Source organism: Varanus komodoensis, unplaced genomic scaffold (genome assembly GCF_004798865.1).
Source record: "Varanus komodoensis strain SLA01 unplaced genomic scaffold, ASM479886v1 scaffold33, whole genome shotgun sequence".
Lineage (NCBI taxonomy): Eukaryota > Metazoa > Chordata > Lepidosauria > Squamata > Varanidae > Varanus > Varanus komodoensis.
This window is the reverse complement of record NW_025335817.1, coordinates 9,694,761-9,703,299: the sequence shown is the minus strand read 5'-3', so window position 1 is coordinate 9,703,299 and position 8,539 is coordinate 9,694,761. Positions and strand designations below refer to the sequence as shown.

Sequence of the window (8,539 nt, the reverse complement as noted above, 5' to 3'; positions counted from 1 at the left end):
CACATGTCAGCACCACCGAAGGAGCCAGAGCGATTAACATTACGTTGGACTTTCATTTCAGTACTTGGAAGACAAACAATGAAAACCGTTTCCTGTTAATCTACAGCATTTAGAGCATGCCTGGCTCTGGAATATCAGTCTAGTTCTAATCTTGTGTCCAACCCTTTTATTTCATATGACATAATTTATACCCTGTCCTTCAAATACGTGATGGGGGGGGGGCATGCATGCAGTGTTAAAAACCATGGAATAAATGAAAGCACCTGGACAGTCAGAATGAGCAAACCTGTAACACCTGCATAGAGATCTGAGTAAAAATGTCCAGCAAAAAACCAAAAACAAATGCGCCTGAATTAGTAGGGGTTTGCCTGCTGCTGGAAAGGCACTAGGCATGCTGTCAGGAGCTTGCATTGTGCCTGGAAGAGGCTCTGTCTCGCACAGCTGTCTGTCCCACCTCTGATTGTAGAGGCATCTGGAAAAGGACCTCTTGAGAATTCAGAGTAGGGGCAAGCTGACATTCACTAACATGTTTTCTCAAACTTTCTGGGTTTTACATGCCCCATTTTTGTAAGGAATCAAATAGCCTCTCATATTTGCATGTAAGAGTTAACCACTGCCTTTATTTAGGCTATTACAAAAGCACTTTGAATTAGCAGATACTTGTGTAAAATTGCAGCTAATTATGGGGGCTGATGCAGCTCTCACTTATGATGGGTTTGCCTACTCACAAATTCCTTGCACACAATCTGTATATCCTGTTGGGGCTATGGCTGAACAATGCAGCCCCTTCTTTGCAGGCAGAATGTTCCAAGCTTCCTACATCTCCAGGTAGGGGTGAGAAAAGGCCACCTTGAAATCCTGAAAGGGGAAGCGTGGCAAACACTATTTTCGGCCTCTCCCTCAATGCAAGTGTTTCTCATTTGTGTGAAAGGGCCACTGGTGATGGTGCTGCTTCCTCTACTGCTTCCCTTCCTGCCTGTGGACTAATTTAAGGGTTATCCCTCACACCTGCTCTCTCTCCACCCAGCAGTAAGATTTTGTGCGTGTAACAGCAATGGAGACCTCTCTGTTACTGTCCCTTGTGGGGCAGGATAAACCCTTGTTCTTTTAATCGGCTTTGAACTGAGTATCTCACGCATCACTCTATGCTGCAACCAAGGTAAGTAAGTGCCTTCAAAGTTTCTCTGAAGTTTTTTTCCTCCCTGCCGCTCCCACCACCCTGGAGTCTTGCTAGAGTTTCCACCCTGACCGCTGGGACATTTGAGAGGGGGAGTGTGACATGAAATGAGCGGATGTGAATGCTGCAAACTTATCCTGGGAGCTGACCCGGTCTTAGACTAAGAAAGCCAGTGTGGTGTATGGTTAAGCGTGTGAGACAGGAACGCTGGAGATCTGGATTCCAGTCCCCGCTTAGCCATGGAGCCAACTGGGTTACAGGGACAGATTCTCAGCACAACCTACTCTTACAGGCTGGTTGTTGTAGAGATAAGATTGCAAGGAGGAGGAGGAGAATGAAAAAAGCCCAAGGTGCTTTGAGTTCTTTAATATCATGCCTTTTTTTCTTTTTTACTCGAAGAAGACTCCCCAAACAGCAGGGAAATCTATCTAACCGGAATGCGTTCAACCGACAGTAGCGTTTCGGCTCTGCAAGCAGGCAGCAGGCGGCTTGGAGTTTGATTAAACCGTCGCTCCTTTTTTTTTGTAGAGGAGAGAATGCACAAGGCAAACAGATTAATTCAGAGGCACGGGGTAGTTCTGGAAAATTTATGGAGAAGAACGTCTGCGTGTGCTCTGGTTTGGGTGAACCATAATTAGTAACGTTCTTGGCCACCTTGCGGGCTCCCTCAGCCTGAAGGCGGGATAGAATAAGGAAGAGAGAGAGAAGCCCAAGGTGTGAGCGCCACTTAAGGAGCATTCCTCTTTATTTAGCAGCCTCGCAGAAAGGGAGGTCCCCCCCGTCCTGCGCCTCCGGTCAGCCTAATCGGTTCTTGAGCACGGGCAGCCGGCGTGTTGCTGGGCGAGCGGGCGACCCGCGGGCCTCTAGTCCGCGGGCGCGCAGAGCTCGCCCCGCGTGTCTCAGGAGAGAGGCCGCCCCGCCGGGCGCTGCAGCAAAAGATGCCCCGGCAAGCAGAGCCAGGTAGGACTATACCACAGCTGCGGAGGAGGGAGGCGAGGAAGCGGCGATGCCCGATCGAGCGCGGGACTCGCCTTGGCGTCCTCCGGCGCCTCCTTTCGAGGGACTCCCTCATCCCTGCCACGCTCAACTCAGCGGAAGTGCAAAGCCCGAACTTCAGCAGCGGCCGCGGCGCCCCGACTCGCGAGTAGCTCTCCTGGGCCCTCGGAAGAACTGACTTCCGAGTGACTGCACAGGAGGATCGGGTCGTGGGGCTGCAATCCTCGGCACGCTTACTTGGGAGTAAGTGGGCCCTGTTGGCCTCCGTGAGTTTGCTTCCGAGCAAGGCGCTGGAGGATGCGAGGGACTCCGACGTCGGGGCACCTCGGGGGGATCGGGCGCAACCCCCGTCCCGCTTTGCTTAAGCAGCCCCGCGGGACTGTTGGCCCTTTACTTCTGAGGAACAGCGCCGGGGATCGAAACCCGCGCGCGCTGTGGGTTTTTGTTCATGCTGTGAGTAAAGCTATGACAAGAGGAGCCTGACTTCCTAGCACAGAGGCATGGCAGTCTTGGCGACCCACGTTGGCTCTTTGGACCTCGGTTGGTCCCACTCCCGACTCCTGTTGCAATCCCGTCTCCCAAATCGCAGGAAGCATCCAGTTCGTCTGCCCGGTCCCTCGCAGCTCCAGCACTGGCGAGCTTCGTGGCCTGGCGGCGCAGGGCTGGTTTCCCCGGGAATTTCTGAGATCCCTTGAACGGGGTCCCGGAAAGAGGTGGTGGGCTGGGTTGGCTGAACATGAGCAAAAGCCCCAGGATGCATTTATTTTTCCACCAGGAGCTGAAGGCTCCTCCTCTGCCCCTCCATCCGTCTCTTCACAAAGACCCTGTGAGGAAGGTTGGCTGAGAATCACAGACCGCCCCAAGTCACCCAGCGAAATGTGTTAGCTGCGCAGATGCAGCCGTGTGGTGGGCATGCCTGAGTGGAGCCGGCTGGAGCAGGGGGTCAGACTAGATGGCCCGGGAGGACCCTTCTGGCTCGCTCTGCTTCTACCTTTCTATGCCCCAGTCATGCCGTTGTGTCACGCTGGTTCTTAGGGTGGGGTGGTCGCCTCGCCAGCAGCAGATGTTAGGCCGGGTCCGCAAGGTGTTAGAGAGAGGTGTGTGTCTTGCAGCCCTTACGCTACCTGCTCGCAGGTGCAGTGGAAGACACGGCCTCATCATGAGCATCACAGCCATATTCCTCTGCCAGCACAGCTGGTTTTTGTACATGGAGTGGGAGGCTGTCCTTCACCTCAGAAGGCCTTGGCCCAGGGAGGAGATGCCCTTGGAAGCTGGGATGCATGATTTGCCACATCTGGTGTTCCCAAACCTGGCTTAGCCTAGCTGGGACCAATCTTTGGGCTGGACTTATTTCCTGAAAGTTGGTTGCCAGGCCATTTTATCTGCTGGAGTCATTAATATAAAGCAAATGGATGAAGGGGGGTCCCTGCCCCGAGGAGCATGCAGTTTAAATGTGACATGAGACAAAAGGAAGCTGGGGGGAGCAGGGAATTTGCATGCTGCCATTTCCTTGTCAGGATAGTGGGTTGTAAATCAAACCAGCAACCAAATGATCAACGGGATTCCCCTGTGGTTTCTTTGCTCTTGCTGTCCAGAATGAAGTTAGAGGAAACATGGAGGTCCATCCTCTCCTAGCCTGGCTCTGTCCAGGTGTTTTAACTTTAGACCCATCATCCCTGACCCTTGGCTCTGCTGGCTGAGGCTGATAGGAGCTATAGTTCAAGCTGTCTGGGGGGGGCATGTTTGGGGAAGTCTAATCTGTCCCCAGTATCTGATGGGGATAGTGGGCCAAACTCTTATAGCTGGAAGACCTTCCCAGAATGGAGGTTGAGAGGGGAATGTGAGGAATTGCTTTTGGTTTTATAGCCAGATTAAGATGGTGGGGTGAGGTGGGATTTGCATCCATACTCTCAATGTATCTGAAGCCATCTTACCTTTTGAAGGAAAATGGGTTTGTTTCCCCTGAAATGTCTAGTTCTGGCTCAGGCCATTTCTACTGAAAAGGCAAGCAGGTATTCCTAGCTGCTGTCAGAAGGTCCTACTGGGCATTGTGTGTTCATGATGGGTACTTATTTCTTTTGACAGAAAGCTTGTTGTGTAATAGCCTTAATATTAGTCAGGAGGGAAATGTGGTTCATGAAAGGAAAGCGCTCTGCATTGGAAGAAAAGTATAAATACTGGTGTGGAAAGCCATCTGGATATCTTTTGCAGGACTTCCTTGGCCCCTGGCTGTTTTCCCATTGCTCCTTTGCTGGGCTGGACCTGTCAGCTGGCTCCATTCGGGTCTTTCAAGGTCACCTTCCCTCCAGCAAGAAAGAGGATCAGAGAGGCTTCTGTGCCTGAAGGGTCAACCTCACCGCCATGTGCAGCTTTCCCCGCCTGTCTCCAGTGTTCTGGTGCTAACCAGCCTCCTCCTGCTGCTGCCCACGGGCCAACCAGGTGCTGTCCCAGGACTTTTAAGCATCAGTTGAATATTCTGCATTATCTTGATGAAATGTGCACCACTCATAATGGTCCACAGGCTCTTGCCTGATCCCCTCGCATTTTCTCAAAATGGGTGCTTTCTTATACCAGCACGCACCTGTCCAGGGACAGTGCAGCCAGGGCCAGGGCAAGACACTTTGCAGCTTGAGGTAAAGGATCACCCCATTCCATGCACGGACTTGGCAGTTGACTTCCATCCTGCAGTGGGACCATATTTCCCCCTGCAGGGGTGCCTGTGCTCTCCCTTTTTCTCCCTGAACAAGCAGCTTCCAATCAGTGCAGAAGTGCTAAGCTATACACACGAACTTCTCTGCTAAAAAGGCCGAGCATTTTGATGGCTCTTCTGGTCGGTGTGCATCTTCTCTTGGGTGTGGAGATACGTCACCACTCAAGCATGGAGTAGAATGCCCGAGTTGCCTAGCAAGGGACACAGGGAGTATCTTTAGGGTCGGCTTACTGGTTCATCTGGGTCAGTAGTCTCTACACTGGGAGTGGGCAGATGTGTTGGCTTCCAGCTGCCAGAATCCCCTGTTGGTGGGGCCAAGGGTCAGGAATGCGGGTGGCTGAAGTCCAAAGCAACGGGGGCTCTCCTTTCTGAACGGCTCTGCTCTGTTCCACCTGAGAGCAGCAGGCTAGTCACAGGGGTGGCTGCGTGGCACGCACGGCTCTGTCCTGCACCAGAGGGGAATGGCTGGCTGGGCTCGGGAGGAGCAGCTGGGGCTGCTGTCCTCCAGCCCCTGCCTGACATCTGCTGCCTGGAGCAGTTGCTTTGCTTTGCCCCCTGCAAGGGGGAAATGGTTTGTTGCTGCAGATGGGTTTTTATTGTGACTTACACCACCTGCCAAGTCCTTTTTGAATAAATGTATGATGTCAAACAACCTTTGGGCAGTGGTGATTGTGAATCACATTGAAGATTCAGAAATGCATAGACTTTGCTGGCAGATGGCATTTATCCTGGGCCTCCAAGGTGTGAACTGAGCATTTCCAAAGGACTCAGACTGATTTAGCTGTTTTTTGATTAAAAACATTTGTGGTGATGTACAACATTTGCCCCCTTGATATAAAGCACCCCAAGAACAGATGCAGCAACACCAGCCATTTAAAAAAGAAACCTTAGAGATTTCTAAGAAATGCCTTTTCTTCCAGTCTGTACAAATTGGCAAATATAAACCAATGACTTCATTACTACAGATCAGAGACTTGTAATAACTGCCCAAAGACTGGGTTTTCCTGGTATTCAGTATTTGATCTAAAAGATCTGGCCAATCTACCTGACAGGAATGTGGAAGCCACCTTGGATTCCTCGTAAGAGGGAAAAAAAGTGGGATAGGAATGTACTAATGGGGGGGGGGTGTACTCGATGGCCTTCATGGCTCCTTCCAACTCTTCTGTTCTATAATTCTATGATTCTAATATGCAATATTGCAGACCATCCAGTAGAACACTGCCTATCTTCAGTCCATTCCTGTTGTACGTGGCTAGTCTGTCTTAGATTCACAGCAACCCTGGTAGGTAGCTATGGCTGAAAAATAGCGACTAGTTTAAGCCTCAAAAGGGATCTGAATCTGGATTCGCCCGGTCTAAGTCCAACACCATAATTGCTATGCCGTACTGCTTCTATATCTTCAGCTGGCATTGAAAGCTCTAAGTTGTAATACTGCCTTGTGGGCAACTCTAGGAGATACTGATAGAGCATAACAGAATCATTAATACTGTTCTGTCTGGTTTGCAGATGGTCAGCTGTCTTTCCTTTCATTGTCTGCTCATCCTTGGAACTGATTCAACTCCCTCCCCCCGCAGCCTTTTTCTGTGTGCCAATGTGTACTTGTGCAAATTCATTTTAATTTATGTGAATTAGCAGAAACTTTCATCAAAAGTTTAAAAAAGCAGCCTGCAAGTCTGTGGAATCCACATGACTAGGAAAAAAACCCAGCTTGCTGAAAAGTTGCTGGTGAGATGCATGGCAACCCAAACTGCCTTGATTCTGCTGTAGATTCTTCCCACATCCTAAACGCTCAAAAATTGTAGGGCCACCACTGCAGAGACTGCACTTTGACACAGCTTTCCAATGGAATCTAGAGAAGAGTCTTTCTAGTTTCTCCCCGTTAAAGAACAGGGAGTGATGCGTAGGAGATGATGCTCTGAATGGGTACCCTGGGCCCAGGCGACCGTTGAAAATGCAGTGGTGGACAGGTTGAAAAAATGTATCAGTGGAGAGTACTTTCATCAGTGAAGAGGCCACAAGTATCATCTTGTGGCAATCTTTGGGGGAAATCTATTTCTTTTAAAAAGACAAAAATGTCACCTCTGACTCTATTATTTTTTCAGAAAACAACCTGAGGCTTAACAGCTCTTTATGGAATACAGATTCTAAGGAACTGTTTCAGAAAATTCCCCCCGGTGCCTCTGGATCGCCGCCTTCACCCCCACGACCCCATCTTCATCCCCGCAAGCTGCTGCATTCCCAAGCAAAGTCTTCATCCTTATACCGGCTATTTGGGAATGGGGGGATGGCAGCGAAAATGGATCAGCCAAAGGCATCCTCACCACCGAGGAGTCAGACACCCACAATGAGGAAACCACCAGATAATGGTAAGTAAACGAATGTACATTTCCAGTGACCTCCCCTGGGCAGTGGTAGGATCTACTTTAACTGCTGCACCCAGAGCTGCGATGCAGCAGCCACTGGAAAAGTGCAGGCTCCCCCAGCCTGGGTGCTTTGTACAGGTCTCAACTGCAGTCCCCACAGCCCGCATTAATTCGATGGGACTGATGGAGACTGTAGTCCAGCACCTGTGGAGAGCAACAGGTTTGGGGAGGCTGAAACAGTGTCTCAGAGGTGTGGAGAGCCAGGTGCAATGAACTGGTGGAGGGGCCAGAGACACCTGCAAGCACCCAAACTGGTTTGGGGAACAGAAGTAAGCCCAATTGAGTTTAGTGTGGCTCCCATGCAAGTCTTTCTAGGACTGCGAACTTAACGGTTTGCATACGTGCATATTCTCCCTCCCTCCCTCCCTCCCTCTCTCTTCCTCTCTGTGTGTGTGCGCATGCACACGTATGTGTGTTAGTGTGCGTGTATGTATGCATGCATGCAGATTTGCTTTGCGTCACTTTCAATTGGAGGAGGTAAAGTGTGCAAGTAAAAATTGCATTTATGGTTCAATCCTTGCATCTTTAGACAGAAAAATCCTGCACATTCTAGCACCTTGCAGGACCATTTTCTGTTATCACATATAGAATCACACCTTTAATACAGCTCATTCTATTTTCTTTTTGTCCCTAGATGCCCTTAATATGTACGATTCCTGACATTCTGTGTATTTTTTTTTATTTTCCTTTGAACCATTTTGGTTTGAATTAGCATTTGTAATGAGGATCTTCACTTTGGCATCACACCAGTGTGAAACGTACAGAGTGAAGCCTGCACCAGGGTGTGCAAAATGTCTCCAGGAGGTCAACGAGGGAAGCAGTAGTAGTGCCATTGGTGTGGAAAGGAGACCCCCATCGGTAGAAATGAGATTGCAGCTGAGCGTTTCGTAAAACAACTTCCATCCGTTTCTCTAGATTAGTTCATCGAGGGCACATCTTGAACTCCAACCTGCAAAATGGAGACCTGTGTTTCACTTCTTTCTTTTTCACCAGATGCATCACATTTGATTCTCTGATTCAAAAGGAGTTCTCTGATTTCTTCTCTCATTTTCTTGTCCCCCTACCTTTCACAGCTTCCTTTTGCTCTGAAATGTCTTTTTTACATTTAACTATATTTAGAATTCACTCATTTATTTATAGGTAGTCCTAAAACAAAATTTTTAGAGTAGCTTAAAATAATCACCCAAAAATTAAAATAAAGCACCAACAGTAACAAATAAAAGATAATAAACG

General features: G+C 49.4%; 1 long non-coding RNA gene across 1 annotated transcript; it reads left to right on the top strand.

The window, feature by feature from the left end:
- The first annotated feature begins 4,472 nt into the window (after positions 1-4,472).
- Positions 4,473-8,488, top strand: LOC123027622. The gene is made up of 3 exons (XR_006415536.1): positions 4,473-4,612; positions 6,986-7,249; positions 8,300-8,488. It is a non-coding gene; the product is annotated as an uncharacterized LOC123027622 (long non-coding RNA).
- Positions 8,489-8,539: the final 51 nt, after the last annotated feature.